Below are 16632 nucleotides of genomic sequence, written 5' to 3'. Positions count from 1 at the left end.
GAGTTTTAGTGGTGGCGGTGGCGGTTGTTGTTATTATTATTACTTGGAGAGCACGTATGTCCATGCACATGCTCATTCATGAATAGACAGGAGGAGCAGAGGGAATGGGAGATAGAAACTTAAGCAGGCTCCAGGCTCAGCATAGAGCCTGACCCAGGGCTAGATCTCACCACCCTGAGATCATGACCTGAGCTGAAATCAAGAGTAAAAATCAAGATGCTTAACTGACTGAGCACCCAGGTGCCCCTCTATTGGTTATTATTTAACTGTTCTATGCCTCAGTATCTTCATTGGAAGAATGAAGAGCTGACACTGCTCTCCTGGGGACTTTTGTGAGGATGAAATCAAGTAATTTAAGCAAAGCATTTAACAGTTTGTGGCACAAAGAAACATTCAAAAATGATATTTCCTCTTATTTTATTATCAATAAAATTAATGATATTCTCACATAAAAAGTAAGTCATAGAAAGCATAGTACAGAGATGGTTGGTTGTAGTGCAAACATGACAGAGTTTTTCTGAGATAGCTCCACTCTATGAGAAGGAACACTCATTCATGTATTCAACATCTCAGATAAGCTACCCAAAGGGCATTAATAAGACTTTTTACTGCACAATCATGACCTTTTCCAAAGAATGTCCAAAATGCAAGCAGAGTGACCAGAAGGAAATAGTCCTGTGGTCAGAAATAAAGTTTAAACAGAAATAAATTATATGACATTAATGAAGTTCCATCTCTACCTCCAAAAAGCTGGGCATTAGCTTAGTCTCACTATATCTTAATTTCCAAGTTTTATAATAATGTTAAAAGACTGGTCTCTGCAATGAAACTGCTAGAGATTTAGTCTTAAATCCACTGCTAACCAACTATATGACTTGACTCAGTAAACTCTCTAGGTGTCAGTTTTCTTATATATAAAATAAGGATAATAATACATAAATTGGTCAAGAAGATAACATGAAGTAATGTTTATAAAAGACTTCACCCAGTAGCAGGCATATTCAAAGTGCTCAATAAATGTTTTGGCTGCCATTTATCTGTCTCCATCATGGCAGCTATTTAAATCGTGGGAGTCACTTCCCATTTATCTGTATCACTCTACATCCCCTAAAATCCAATACATAGTGTATGTTCAATCGGTATTTGTTGACTTGCATTCTTGTTGATCACAGAAAACCCAATTAGGTCTTTAGCATCCATGTGAAGCTTATTTGGAAAACCCTTCAGAGTTAATTGGTGCTGTGCTCTCAGTAAAGCATGGCTTCCTTGGTAGCAAGAGGGGAAAAGTCTATATTTTAAAAGGTTTCATGGACTGCCAAGAACTGTTATAAAACAATATTTTGATGAGTTATACAGTAAATGAATCAGAAACATATGAGCTTAATTTCCCTGAAAATACATGTGGGTTTAAAAATGAAAGGAAAGGAATCTTGGCACACTTTGCTATGCCAAACCCAAAATGTTAGAAAAACATTTTAAGATGTTAGGATGCACAAATCCTAAATGCAGCTCAATTTGCTCATCCTTAAGTGGCCTGCTCCCAATGTACCTGTTGAGTCTGGTCTGCCATAGTCATAATGAGGAAAACCTAAAAAAGAAAAAAAAAAAAAAAAAGCACATTGGCATAAGACAGGAAACCAGGAGTTCCAAGTCTAGGCCTGGGCCTGCCACTGGCTAGCTGTGGGACTCTAGATTAATCACTTAGCCTTCCTGGACCTCAGCTCAGGAAAATAGTCCATGACTTGCAGACCTCACAGAGTTGTTAGAAGCTGTTAGAATGGCAGTTTAAAAATGTGCTAAGCCCCGAATGGTAGGGACCAGGCAAAAAAGTGAGCTGGTGTCCTCAGGGCGGGACAAGTGTCCAGATGAGTCCAGATCAACATGCCAGAATAAAACAGGCATGAACAAGATGAATACGTGACCAGCTACAGATAACTCTTCAGCAAAATTAAGCAAGCATCCATGGCAAATTATCTGAACCATTCATGTCACCAGTCTCCTCAAACCTCTTGCATCTCCTGCCTTTGCAGAGCAAAACCCCACCATCAAGGTAGCTGGAAACCTCAAATGTAAGGTCTTCGACATAAGTTGGACCCACAGCGATCTTTCTCAACTCTTCTACTTCCATTATTTCTATTCTATTTCCAGCTCTGCTCTTTTCCATTATGCTAGCCCCAGACTCATAAGTGAATTCAAACTCTCTTCTAAAACTACCATCCTCTTATTTGCAGCAAATTTGGAGTCAATAAGCATTAATGAATCAATATTATTCTCATCTCTCTATTTATTCTTGTCCATATGCACCTATATTAGATAACTATTGCAGTGTAACATATTACCCCATAACTTAGCCCCTTAAAAAGTGCATTATCCCACAGAGTTGCAGATGGTGGGAATTGAGGAGTATCATAACTAGATACTACTAGCTCAGGATCCATCACATTTTTGTACTCAAGTTGTCAACAGGGACTACAGTTGAGGGAAGACTTGGAGTGGGGGGATCTATTTACAAGTTCCCTTAGGTGGTGGTTGGCAAGTCTCAGTTTTTGTTGGCCCAGGGGCCTCTGTTTTTCATTGCACAAGCCTCTCCATAGGGTTTCTGACAGGTTCTCAGGAATGGCAGTTGGCTTTCCCCAAAACAAGTGACCAGGAGAAAAAGAATACACCTAAGACATAAGTCAATCTTTTATGAACTAATCAAGAATGTGACACACTATCAGTCTTCCCATATACTACTGGCCACACAGATCAATCCTAGTGTAATATAGACAGGGAACAACAACAAGGTGCAAATATCAAGAAGTGGCAATCATTGGGGCCACCTTGGAGGTGGCTTCCACACCACCGACACTCTCATCTGGATGTTTCCTTCAGCCGAGATCTTGGCCCATCAAGTCCCACCTCCTCTGGGCTATATTGTTCTCTGTCATTCTCCTGGTGCTCTACCTGCCCTTGAAATTATTCTCTCCCTGTTTATGGATTCCCATTTCCAGCCTTAAAATGTATTTATAAGTCAATCGGAAAAGGACATACATTATATGGTCTCACTCATTTGCAGAATATAAAAATTAGTGAAAGGGAATAAAGGGAAAAGGAGAGAAAATGAGTGAAAATATCAGTGAGGGTGACAAAACATGAGAGACTTCTAACTCGGAAGCAAACAAGGGGTAGTGGAAAGGGAGGTGGGTGGGAGGTTGGGGTGACTGGGTGATGGGCACTGAGGGAGGCACTTGGCGGGATGAGCACTGGGTGTTATGCTATATGTTGGCAAATTGAACCCCAATAAAAAAACTGAGCTATAAAGGTCAAAAAAAGTGTATATATACATATATATATTATACTTGTACTTGACTAGCTACAGAAAAACCCTATGGCACCTCAGGAGATTACTATACCTAAACATCCCCCCTTTTTAAAAACAGTATAAGTTTAACTCTTTTGATAGTTTTAAGGCTTATGTCATTTGTTTAGTAGAAGAATTATGCCACTGTGTTCACAAGTGATTAAAGTAGTAAGTGAACTACACATTCCTGGGTAGGGACTAAACAAGACTGAGGTCAGCCCTATCTGAAATGGCTTGGTGCCAATGTCATCCCAAGGGCCTCCATACTGGTCAGTAGCAAACCTGTGCAAATAAATCAGTCCTTATTCAAAAAATAAGTATTAAATAAATGAAGAGAAGTCAAGTTACCTGGATACAGGGCATAGACCAAATAATGGAAACATGATGTGTCAGTTCCTCATATTTTTCATATATTCAAATCTGCAAACAGGGAACCCAAAGCTTCTGAAGAGCTAAAAAGATAACTTCCCTTGTTTCTCTCATATTCTTATTTCTTATAATTAGTATCCCATTGTCAAAGGGAATCTATGCAAACATAAAGTGCCTGATTTTCCCATTCCAATAAATAAAAAAGTACCAGTAGTTTTTCCTATTGCAGCATTCCAACCATACCTCTACTACTTTCTTCTTTAGTCAAGATGAACTAAAGAAACTATTTCAGCCTCTGGACCTAGACTACCCCCTTCCAACCCTTCTTTGTGTAGAACTACCCTGTGACCCATCAGTGTTCATATCTTCTCTACTTACTCATACCCTATTAGTTTTGTTCCCGGATTATTTACAATGATGTGTCCATGCAACACAGGATGAGTGACATGTTGGGGGAAAATATAAGCCATGGTGACTTAGCCAAATATAGACTTTGACTTTTGCACACACAAAAAAAGAAGATAGGTCTTCCATGGCCAACTGGCTAATTTAGTACCTTTCTGTGTAAGCATCATTGAGTGTAGTTTTTGTCCTCATGCTTGTGAGTGCAAAAGATTGTAACTGATTGCTTCAAGTCCAATATTGCATCAGTGTCCTAGGCAGTAACAAGAAATGCAAGGGTAAAAGGCATGTGGCATCTGTGTCTACCCTATTTAAAGAGTTCTCCTGGAATCTTCACTTAATGACCTTAGTTACATTTCATTGACGAGAACTCATTGCCATCACTACTGATTACCAATCCCAGCCACCTGTAAAGGAGTTAGGATATATATTTTTGAACAGGGAACATTACCTCTCTGAACAAAATCAGGCCTCAGTTGGTACAGATGAAAGAGAAAAATAGATATTGAGGGATTTCTCCAGTTTCCATTTCAAAGAATCCAGAGCAAGACAGGCACCATGGTGATTTCTATCGTGTCAATTTACCGAAGCAGCAACCGAGTATCCCAGAATCTCCTTTCCTGTAAGGTTCTGGGCGAAAAAGGACAATTTGAATCAGATTACAAGGTAGGAGTGACACAACAACCATACTCTTTTTATGCCTGTGTGGTCAGTACAAAACACCAGGAGCTGTCGTGATCATGCATGTTGTTGATCTGCTGGCTTGTCTTGTGACCATGAGGCAGCAGCTGGGCACACAGCTCCTCTTTCTTCATGTCCTACAGATTTTATTTGCAGCACCAAACACAGAAGGAAAGGCACACATCAATGTTTGACCTACTTACAGAATTATATTAGTTCAAGTCCTTGTGATAAAGTTCATATTTTGAATCATTCTTAGAGGTTCTATTTCTCTTATCAAATAATGGCTGATTAAAAAAAATTCTCCATTTGGTAGATGAAGAAACTGAATTATCTGATGACTTCCCAACATTGAAGTACGTAGAAAGCATCCTACTCGTAGTAGAAAAAAATCTTCTGTTACTGATCAGCATGGTGAAGAACAAAGTGCCATGGATACCAAAGTCAGAGAGTCATTGGTTTATGTCCCAGATATGCAACTTCCTGGAGGTTTGACCTTAGGAAATGCAACCTCTTGAAGACTTGGTTTTCTTATTTGTAAGACAAAGCTAATTGTATACCTATCTTTCAGGATTTTTGTAAGTTTTATGAATAATATACATAAAAGCCCAGCACATTATTTAATAAAAAGTAGATGTTTCTAGAAATCCTGGCTGCTAATGAACAGTTTCCATTATACCAATGGAAAATAAATAAAAATATCTTTTAAGGAGCCACACATCATAAATGCAGGAAATCAACAATGAATTGTATTAGATAATATAAACAGGAAATTTGTCTGATGATTGATCATTTAAGACAGAATTGATGCCTTCTTTCCCTCTCTCCCCCCCACCACTATCCCACTGCCATCTCAGTGTGGAGATTTAACAAATAACTTGCATCTTTTCCAGTGCCATTTAACTGCCTTAAATATAATTTAAAAAATGTTTTGATCCATTAATAAACAGACAAATATCTAGGTAGAAAAACAAACAAAGAGCATTAGTGAAAAATTGTCAGGAGAATGAATGGTAATGGCAAAGTCATATATTAAAATATATTCATTCTGGGCAGGAAATATACAAGATGAGCCTTGCAGAGTACTGGTTTGCAGAGCCCAAGTAAGGGAATGCTCGAACGAGAATAAGAAAGAGTTGCAATGATAAGGATATGTCACAGTGACACAGGAGCCACTAAAAGTGCTCCCAAAGGTCAAAGCTGGAACAATCTAAGAAATCAAACAAATAAAGTAGTAATGTACTATATCCCAAAATATTAAATAAATATCCATGAGGTCATACTGATATAAATAAATGAGTGGATGATACATAGGTAGATAGATGATAGATAGATAGATAGATAGATAGATAGATAGATAGATAGATAGATTAGATAGATAGATAGATGATAGATAAATGTATAATAGAACAATCTCCCATGCAGAAAAATTCCAAATAATTTATGTAGTTAACTGACCTAAAGGAGGTGAAGGATAACTTTGCTCCTTGAGTGCAGGACACACAAAGTGACTTTCTTCCAATGAGTACAGTATGGAAAAGGAGAACAAAAGAGAACTTTCTAGCAGAGGAACTGACAAACACTACTTCAGCCAAGTGATCAGGTCAACATCAGCATTTATAAGTCATTTGATAGCATATACCATAGACATAATGTAATAAAAATGGCACTTCACCTCTGTTATCTTCCACATAACTAGAAGTATAATCATGAAAGATATCTCAGGAAAACCTCGATAGAGGAATATTCTACAAATACCTGACTAGTACTCCTCAAAATCATCAAGGTCATCAAAAACTGAGAAAGTATGAGAAACTGCTGCAGCCATAGAATGTTATAGAGGCTATGTAATACAATATCGTGAATAGGATTCTGAAAAGAAAAAGAACATTAGGTCAAAACTAAGGAAATCCCAATAAAGCACTTACTTTGGTAATAATAATGTATCAATACTAGTTCATTGATTATAACAAATGTATCACACTAATGTCATATATTATAATAGAGGTAAAGGTGTATAGGAGTTCTCTACTACCTTCACAATTTTTCTGTAAATGTAAAACTATTCTTTTGAAAAAAGTTCTAAAGAGATGCTCATTATCATTTTAAGAAATTAATAACTTTTGAAGGGTACCATTTTTTCATATGTTTTACTGGCAAAGAAATTCGGTGTCAACCAGAAAATAGATACTCAAACTCTGGAAGTATAAACTTATACAACTTTTCTAGAAAGCAATTTGTGTTATAAAACAGTTAAAAGCAGAATACACTTTGATTTAGCAATCTCATTTCTAAAGTGTATTCCTATGATGCTCACTTACTGTATAAGTGGGCAATTGTACAAGGATGCTTCTTGAAGCTAAATGCTTATCAGTATGAAACTAGTTAAGTAAATAGTGCTGCTAGTTACTAGTTAAATAAATAGTGCTTATCCAGCCACTAAAATTATGCACTTGGAAAAATTATGCTCGTATCCAAGTTTTGATTAAAATTTTGCAGTATGGCCCTACTTCTATGAGTGTAGTACAATATTACATGTGTAAATTTACACACAGACACACCCACACACACACACAGAGGTTAAAATATTAGCAGCAGTTAATGGAGAATGTGGTATATAGAGATATCATTTTTCTATTTTTCTGTTTCTTATTGATGTTTATAAAGTATAATAAATCTATTTTATATGGTAAAGCCATATGATATCTGTTTGTTTTTAATTTTTAGACACCTAAGGAACACCTTACCTTGGTGAATGAGTCCGTAACTATGAGCCCCCTTCTGCCCTAAGTTGATGCTCAGAAAAAGAGGTTCTCAACTCCCAGTCCCACTTTCTAAGTGAAGCTCTTTGGATCTTAACCAGCTAGGGGAGTGGAGAGGGCTGGAAATGTGAACAAAAGGAAACTGAAGTCTTCAGTGGTTCAAAAACTTGACCAAGGTCCCACTGTTAGCGAGAAGCCTCAGCAGTATGCATATACTGATCTGTTTCATTCCAGAACTAGTCTTACAACCAATTTCCAGAAATTGTTTCAATTTTGACTCTACTATGTCTTAGCTGTGTCAATACTGAACAATTTAAGTAATTTCTCAGAACTTTTCATTTATCATCTGTAAAACTGAGGTGGCTACACCCAGTTTGCAAAGTAATGTGAGAAAAGGATGATATTGCCAAAGTAGGTACTAAATAAATATTTCTTGAATGAATAGATGAATGAATGTCAGGACAATAAATATTAGCTAAACAGAGTATAATGACCATTTTTGTCGACATACTAGTAGAATAAGAGGTTCCTAATTATAAAACATCCTCTACAGGAATTATTCATCATAAGATACAAAACTGTGTATACTTTATTCACCACTAAGTAGTTTTTATCACTTTGATCTCCTTCAGAAGTGTCCATTCTTTCTCAAATGTATACTATGAACTCTTTTAAAAGGTGTTTATTTTTAATTTGGAAAAAATACTACTTGCCAAAATAATAAATATGTTATATATACATAGGTTTTTAAAACTATTGTATTATATTATATTAAAATAATTTTATTAATTTAATAATTGGAATATAATACATTAACAATAAGGATGTTTTGACATTAAGAATCTGTCAACATGATATCTAGAAAGATATTATAGATATATAATATATATATAGCTGGAAAATTTCTATAAAATCTAGAAAATATAGAAAAATCTGGAAGTGAAGCTATAGTCCAAACATTGATGCCTCTCATCAGCTAATTGAAATTGATATATATCAAGAATTACCTCACCATCAGGGTTATGTTCCCCCATTTTTTGTCAGTATTGGTCAATTATATGATGGCAGCATAAATACACATATGAAAGTTGATCTTCATAGGTTTTTTAAAAAATATGAATGTAATTTTTCTTTGACAATTGCTTCTAAAGGTACATTTCTTAGAAAAAAATAAACTCCAGTTTGTTCTCTGTATTTAAGAGTCTGGTTTTTTTGTTTGTCTCTTTTTATTTATACATTTCCTCATTTGTTATTTCTTAAATTCCATTATATGACATATAATATTATATAGTGCATATAATTGTATAATATTTATGCACATGTGATATTGTATAATGTACTTAATTGTATATTATGATATACACATATAAACATATAATTTATTATATGTAAATATAAATTATGTAAAGTAACATACAAAATATTGTAAAATACATAAAAATGTACAACATAATCTAAAGAAAAAATAAATGAATAAATAAAATTCACACTATAAAGTAAATGGCATCTTTAACCCCTTAAAAATAAATAAAAATAGAAAGATACTAAATAAAATAAATAAGTCCTCTTTTGAAAAAGAACACAAAGCTGAGAGACAAGAAACTGAATTAAAACTCCTTAGCATTTAAACTTGCCTAACCCAAGAATTTCCACAGGCCTGATAGGGATGAGCTCAAGCTCTGTGGTAGGAACAGTGCTGTGGGTTTATCGGCAACAACGATGGTTAAAATCCAGGACCTTTATGACCTGCTCAGTGGTGGGTTTACATTGAAACTGTTATAAATTATTACAGAGGTGAAGCCAAGCCAAACAGTCCAACATAAATATATCTGCAGACACACTGGCTACTATATATTCTAAACACTGTCAGTAAATGAATAAACAGAGGTTTCTAAATCATTTAAGAAAATATATTTATTCATAAAATCAATAGTTTTTACTTTTCAGCTTGAACCCCCATCAAAAAAAAAAAAAGACCTATTATATCAAATATTTTGGAATCTGTAAATCTCACGGACTCCCAGGTGGCTCCTTTCCTGCAATAATGGCCAGAACTTCATGTGTCTCTGAGCGATGTGTGAATGTTTTTCAGTTTGTATACTTGACTAATCACTACCTGTTAAAATTGTTCCACTGCATTACACAAATTAAATATTTGATCTCCACAATTTCAGCAGACTGACTCTTCATCTGTGTAAAGGGACAAAGAAGTATAACATGACAGTCTGATTTTCCTGGGGTTTTGGGGAAAGCAGCAAGACTGCTGGCTTGCCCATGTGGGTGAATCATAGCCAACCAGAGGAGACCAAATTTTGTGGTCTGCTTTTATTTGCCTAGTCATATAACTCAGGGCTTTAAGTCTGCACATTGTTGACCAAAACATTAATTGTGGCAAAATAGTTTGTGTCTGTACCGACAGAGTAAAACCAAAGTAACCCACATGTACGACCATGAATTAGCTTAAACAAGGGGAAAATAGCTCCAAACCTCTGAAGTTAAAGTCATTGAGAGGTCTGCTGTTTTCAACAGCTTCAACAGAAATGAGGAACTTTTGGGGGCCGGGGGGAGGGGAACAGGGTTGGGGAGCTGCCTGTGGAAGCAGTAGGGATTGGAAGTCAAAGCCTTTCTGGTTAATATTTCTTTCTCTCTGTGCTCCAGTATTAATCAATGTAATTGTCTTTCTCTGTCATCTGAATTTCCTTATCTATTAAACAGAGCCAACTTGTGATAGTCTGCAGCCCACTTTTCCTAAGAGTAATTTGCTTTTCCCTTTAGTGATAGGTGGTATCTATGAAATTTTGATGTAATCAACAGAAGTTGGACACTGGGGAGAAAAGCAAAACCAAAAATGTCAAACCGGATGTCATAGGATGTGAATGGTTTCTAAGGAAACTATGAAAGGAGATCCCCTAAAACAAACACATTTGAGTTTAGGATACAGGTCTGAGGGTGAGAATGAAAATTAATGCTAATTTTTTTTTTTTTGTCATTCTACCCTAAGAATGTCCACTTTGAAGCTAAGCTGGAGACAAAACATACCCTATTCCCAATGTCTTCATTCCATACCAGGCCAGCCTCCAGACATCAATGCAGTAGTCTAAGTTCCTATGAGTGAGAGATTTTTATCTTCTCTTAAACAGCTCCAGGACCCCATAGGGTGAAACTGTTTGCCAGGGACCTGGCAACAGTAACATCTGATAGTGGAAGATTATAAGAACTCCTGACTGATGGGTGATGGGAATAAACTTCCAGATCTCTAAATGCCATCCATCATAATGGGGCGGGAGAGGCTTTATTTGTTGGTTGGTTGGTTTGTCTTTGACAGAAAGTTCTTTAACATAGGAGAACCACCTTTATAATAGCATTTACAATAGAAATTGATGTCTATCCCACCCATGTGTCTTTCGAACAAGCTTGTTACGTTTCCTAGGGCTGCCATAGCAAAGCACCACAAAGTGGGTGGTTCAAACAGCAGAATCTGTTCCATGCTTCTCTTCTAGCTTCTGGTGACAACAGGCAAGTCTTTGCATGGTAAAGCACTTCAGCCTCTGCCTCTGCTGTCACATGCTTCTCCCTGTTTGTCTCTCCCCATTTCTAATAAGGACACCACCCAATTCCCAGATGATCTCCTCTTAACTAATTACATCTGCAATAACCCTGTTTCCAAATAAGGTTACATTCTGTGGTACTAGAGGTTAGGACTTCAACATGTGCTGGGGGAAACAATTCAACTCATAACACCAATCTATTTATATATCATACTTCTTCCAGTTTATAAAAATATTTCAGCCTTAAATGCTCATAACTAGCAGTTCTCAAAGTGTGGTCCTACAATCTGTAAGACATTCTCAAGGAATCTGCAGGACCTTCTTAAGGAACCTGTAAGGTGAAAACTATTTTCCTGATAATACTAAGAGTTATTTCCCTTTTATACTCTTTTTTTTTTCATGACTATACAGCGGACTTTTCCAGATTCTTTACAATATGTGATGACATCATCCATCTGATGACTAATAGAATGAGTGTGTATTATCATGTTTTTCTAGAATTTTCTAATGTTATAGTTTTAGAGAATAAATGTGTACATTTTCTGAGATTAACTTAGGCTTATTCCTAGTACTTCTACTGTACTTGTAGCTTTCTTTGGAAATATCTGCTTTAATCTCTGTATTCCATTTTTATCTAAAAATCATTTGTTTGAAATTCTAAAATTTCCCTGTACCAAGGGGAAGAAGAAATAAGAAACAAAAAGAAATAAGCACACTTGTACTTATTTTTACACTTGTGTCTTAGGCTTAAAAAGGGAGAATGGAACACTTGTTCTAGCCCTACATATGTCACCTTTTACATTTGAATATGTAACAGGGGCACCTGGGTGGCTCAGGAGCATCTGGGTGGCTCAGTGGTTGAGTGCCTTCAGCTCAGGTCATGATCCCAGGGTTCTAGGATCAAGCCCAACATCCGGCTCCCTGTGGGGAGCATACTTCTCCCTCTGCCTAAATCTCTCTCTCTCTCTCTCTCTCTCTCATCCGGCTCCCTGTGGGGAGCCTGCTTCTCCCTCTGCCTAAATCTCTCTCTCTCTCTCTCTCCCTCTCTCTCTCATGAATAAATACATAAAATATATTTTTTAAAATAAATAAATATGCTGAACAATTTGCTGAAAAAATATGCTGAAAACTGTAATATGAGGAAATTACATGGAAAATTTTAAAAATGAAAGTGAAAAAATATTTTACTTGATCACATCTCATGCAATACAACATTCTTTAACAGTATTATGGTGCTGGGGTGCCTGGGTGCCTCAGAGGTTGAGCATCTGCCTTCAGATCAGGGCACAATCCCGGGATCTGGGATAGAGTCCCACATCGGGCTCCTTGCACGGAGCCTGCTTCTCCCTCTGCCTGTGTTTCTACCTCTCTCTCTCTCTCTCTCTCTCTTTCTCTGTGTGTGTCTCTCATGAATAAATAAATAAAATCTTTAAAAAATAGTGTTATGGTGCCAGTTAAATTGAGATGTTATTCCGAAATTAAACATTCAGAGTTTGAGAAAAAGAAATTGAATATTTTAAATAAAGGCATAATGAACCCTTTAAGCCAACAATTGTTTGGTACAATTTTTCAAACTTAAAAAGCCATTGAAGCATGTTGTAGGGCATGTTACATATTGCCTTGGCTAAAGAAGAGCAATCAATAGCTAAGAGCTTAATAAAACCTTGCCTAGGGATGCCTGGGTGTCTCAGTCTGTTGAGCATCCAACTCTTGGTTTCAGCTCAGGTCACAACCTCAGGGTCCTGGGGTGGAGTTCTGGGTTTGGCTCCGCACAGGCGGAATCTTCTTGTTCCTCTCCCTCTGCTTTTGCCCTTCCCCTTATTTATGCGTGTTCTCTCTCTCTCTCTCTCTCTCTCTCTCTCTCAATCTGTCTCAAATAAATAAAATCTTTTTTTAAAAACTTAAAAGTAAATAAATAATAAAAATTAAAATTAAATCTTGCCAAATTGACATTTCCCAATGTCTGCTGAATGAAGTCAGTAAAAGAAATCACAGCACTGCCAGTTTTCAATGACACAGTAACTTGTCAAATGAAAGATGTAGCTGTAAATATGAAGACCTCCACTGAAGAATTGAACTTAAGTTGTTTTTCACCATTGTAGATTTGCAGGAAATTTTTTTAAGTGAACAGGAAAAGTCAGTATTACTTAAGAACATCTTTAGTAAAGAACTATAAGTTACTAATGTTATTAAATATCACCTCTTGATGACAAGTCATGTTTTAATATTTCATGTGGTGAAATGGGACATATCTATAATAGTGCCTCTGCTTCAGAGTTAAGTCTGATGTTTATCTCCAGGACAAACACTGATGCAATCAATTGAATTAAAAGTTAACCTACTATTGGTGGGTTTGTTTTTTGGGGGTTTTGGTTTTGCTTTTGTTTTTGCTTTTTCATGAAATACCATTTTTATTTAAAAGAATGACTGACAAACTATGTTTGTTCAAACTTGATTATTAAACAAACATTTCCTTGAACACTAATGAAGTGAGACTGTCTAGTCAAGAAAAACAACATACTGCAGTTTTTGCTGCCAAGGATAAAATTCAAACTTAAAAGTGAAAATTAGGGTTTTGGAAATCTTGCATCCTTCTCTGTGAGATTGACAGTTCTCGATTCACAAACTTTTCTGTTAAGATTGGTGGTGATATTAACAAATGCAAATATCAGTATTACTTTAGATCTAGATAATTCAGTGACCTAATATTTTTTCAAATGACCATTACGCCATGTTACAAAATAGGTCAAGATGGACCAATGGATTTTAGTGTAATAGAAAACCCAGTTTATTAATATGGTTTCAGATTACACATGGCAACCAGCCTGTTAGAAACTGCTACTTAGCAGTTCTATCGCAATGTCTAGGAAAAAATCCACAATTATCTGAAAAGCTGATTACAGTGCTCTTTCTTTGCTCATACACCTGTGTGAGACCGGATTATCTACATATATTTCAACCTAAACAATATATTATAAGAACTAAATGCAGAAGCTGATAGGAGAGGACTTGTCTTCTAGTAAACCAAACATTAAAAAGTTTTGCAAAACAATAAAACAATGACAATCTTCTCACGAGTAGATTTTGTTTCCAATATAATATTTTTGCACAAAGTATGTAGGTTAGCACTTCATAATTCATTATTACTTTTAAATGAATTAATAAACATTTAAATAAATGTAAATAAATAATTAACATCTCTTTGGGGTTCTCAATATTGTTAATACTAAAAGAGATCCTAAGATCATAAAGTTTGAGAACTGCTGATCTAAATAATCACTGAGGGGCATCTTGGTAGCTCAGTCGATTGAGCATTGACTCCTGATTTCAAGTCAAGTCATGATCTCAGGGTCCTGAGATCCAGCTCTGCATTGGCTGTGGCTCAGTGGGGAGTCTGTTCTCTCTCTCCCTCTGCCCTTCCCCTGACTCCACCCCCCCAAATACATACATACATATATACATCTTTAAATAAATAGAAAAATTAACAATCACTGATAATCTTTCTTTACCTATCTCCTTGCTCTTTGAATCCAATTTGCTTTAATTCAGTTCTGTATTCTTTATTTCAAAATCATAACTCTAAGCCCTTGCTGGTATAACCCTGTGAGGGAGAATCACTGTCTCACTCTCCAGAATACTATATTAAAAGGAAAGGGCAGAAGAACAAAGGAAAGAGAAGAAAGAGGAAGGGGAGTAGAGGGGTATGGCTGGAGAGGTAAACATCCTGTCTCATCCTTGCTCTATAACACAATCCAGAAACTAAGGTGTTAATACCTGGGCAGCAAGGAGCTTCCAGGACCCAGACTCAACACTAAAGCATCATCTGTTCTCACCTACTGATGCTGTGTTCTACTTGCTATTAAATGTTTTTAATCATTCTGACACAAAACTGCTAAAAGGATTAAGTAATACAACATATGTAGAGGGTTAGCACAGTGCCTGAAACATAATTTGCTCAGTGAGTGTTAGATGTTGTTATAATTAAAATCTCTTCACCCTACTCCTAACACTGCCTGTTCCTTGACTTGTCTCTTGAGCTACAACTATATTTTGCCCTATCTTTCCACAATAGGGCATCATCAGCCTTAAATTATTCAATAAGGATTGAAAGAATCTCCAGAATATTCCAAAACAATGTTTGCTTTGGGATGCAACCCAACACCTTTCAAAGGAGCCTGAACAAAGTGTTCAGGGCATATGCATACCTTCTAAGCATTGGCTTTAGCTGCCCTTTGACAGTTGCTAAAGGAAAAAGAGCAAACTTGCAAAAATACCCCTGAGAGACTTCTTGGTATTTGAGCCTGGCTCAAGGCAGAAAATATGAAAAGCCCTGTGTGAAAACCTGTCTCTGGTTAGAGACCTCTGGCCAGCAAAGACTGACCCCAATACTCTTCATAAAGCAAACAAGCCTCTGCAAACCTGGCCATTCACTCCCAAAGCAATTCAAATTCTAGCACTGGGAATCTAACTTATTACTAATACAATTTCCTTCATAAGGAGATGTTGGACACAGAGTATATCCCAACTAGGGCAATTCTGACCCCCAATCCTTCCTATTTTACTTAAGCTGTAGGTGTATTTACACAAAAGTCTGGGCAGCATTAAACCACAGCTAGTCAGAGAGGTCCTGGACGCATGGACTAACTCATCCTTCCCCACTTGAAAGGCATCTTTTGGCCCTGGAATTAGCCAAAGGAGTTTCCGGTTCACTGGGAATCCAGGACTCTAGCACAACATGGCTTTTGGTTTTGTTTTGTTTTGTTTTCCTTTCCCTACCTGTTCAACCAACAAGCAAGCTAAGACATTAAGTATTTTTCCATGGCTCTCCACAAATGCAAATGCTGCTTCTGCTCACATATAAATGAAGCCTTACAGTTTATAAAGTGCTCTCTTACCTGTTTCCTCATTTTATCCTCACAGAAGCCCTGAAAGTGAGGCATTGGAAGTGCCAGTCATTGTGGGGTAAAATAAAAACAACTGCATCTGGAGTCAAGACAATTGAGCGGAAAGTTCAGTGCTGTTAGTAACTGGCCATGTGATCTTATATCAGTTAAGGTTTATATGAACCTTGAGAGACCAAAAAAACACTAAAATAATAGTGGTTCAGGTCTGTTTGTCATATAACAGAATCCAGAATTTTACAGTCCAAGGCTGGTAGGGTGAAGCCTAAACTTTTATTATTCTACCATTCTTAACATGTGGCTTCCACCTCATACTTTAGGACAGCTGCTTTGACTTCATCCATCCAGCTCACAATCCAGCCATCACAAGGGAAGAGAAGATGAAGAAGAAAGGGAGCACAGGGTACATAACATCTATCTCCATGCTGCCATATCCATCTTCTACTTATCTCTCATTGGTTAGAACTTGGTCATATGACACAGGGACGGACCTACCAGCAAAGAAGACTGGGAAATGTAGTCTTATTTCAGATCGTGTGGCCAACTAAAAATCTCATTGGCAAAGAATAATGAGAAAATGAATTTTGGAGGACAACCAGCAGGTTCTGCTATTACCTTAAGCAAGT

General features: G+C 36.7%; 1 long non-coding RNA gene across 1 annotated transcript; it reads right to left on the bottom strand.

Annotated features, from left to right (window-relative positions):
- Window positions 1-415: 415 nt before the first annotated feature.
- LOC111095269 lies at window positions 416-16419 on the bottom strand. Its single transcript, XR_005356404.1, has 3 exons — window positions 16001-16419; window positions 4566-4744; window positions 416-1588 (listed from the first exon to the last, which is right to left on the bottom strand). It is a non-coding gene; the product is annotated as an uncharacterized LOC111095269 (long non-coding RNA).
- Between the last annotated feature and the right edge of the window lie 213 nt (window positions 16420-16632).

Source organism: Canis lupus, chromosome 3 (assembly GCF_011100685.1).
Source record: "Canis lupus familiaris isolate Mischka breed German Shepherd chromosome 3, alternate assembly UU_Cfam_GSD_1.0, whole genome shotgun sequence".
In the NCBI taxonomy this organism is placed as follows: domain Eukaryota; kingdom Metazoa; phylum Chordata; class Mammalia; order Carnivora; family Canidae; genus Canis; species Canis lupus.
The sequence above is the reverse complement of the archived record's forward strand: the minus strand, read 5'-3'. Positions and strand labels throughout refer to the sequence as shown.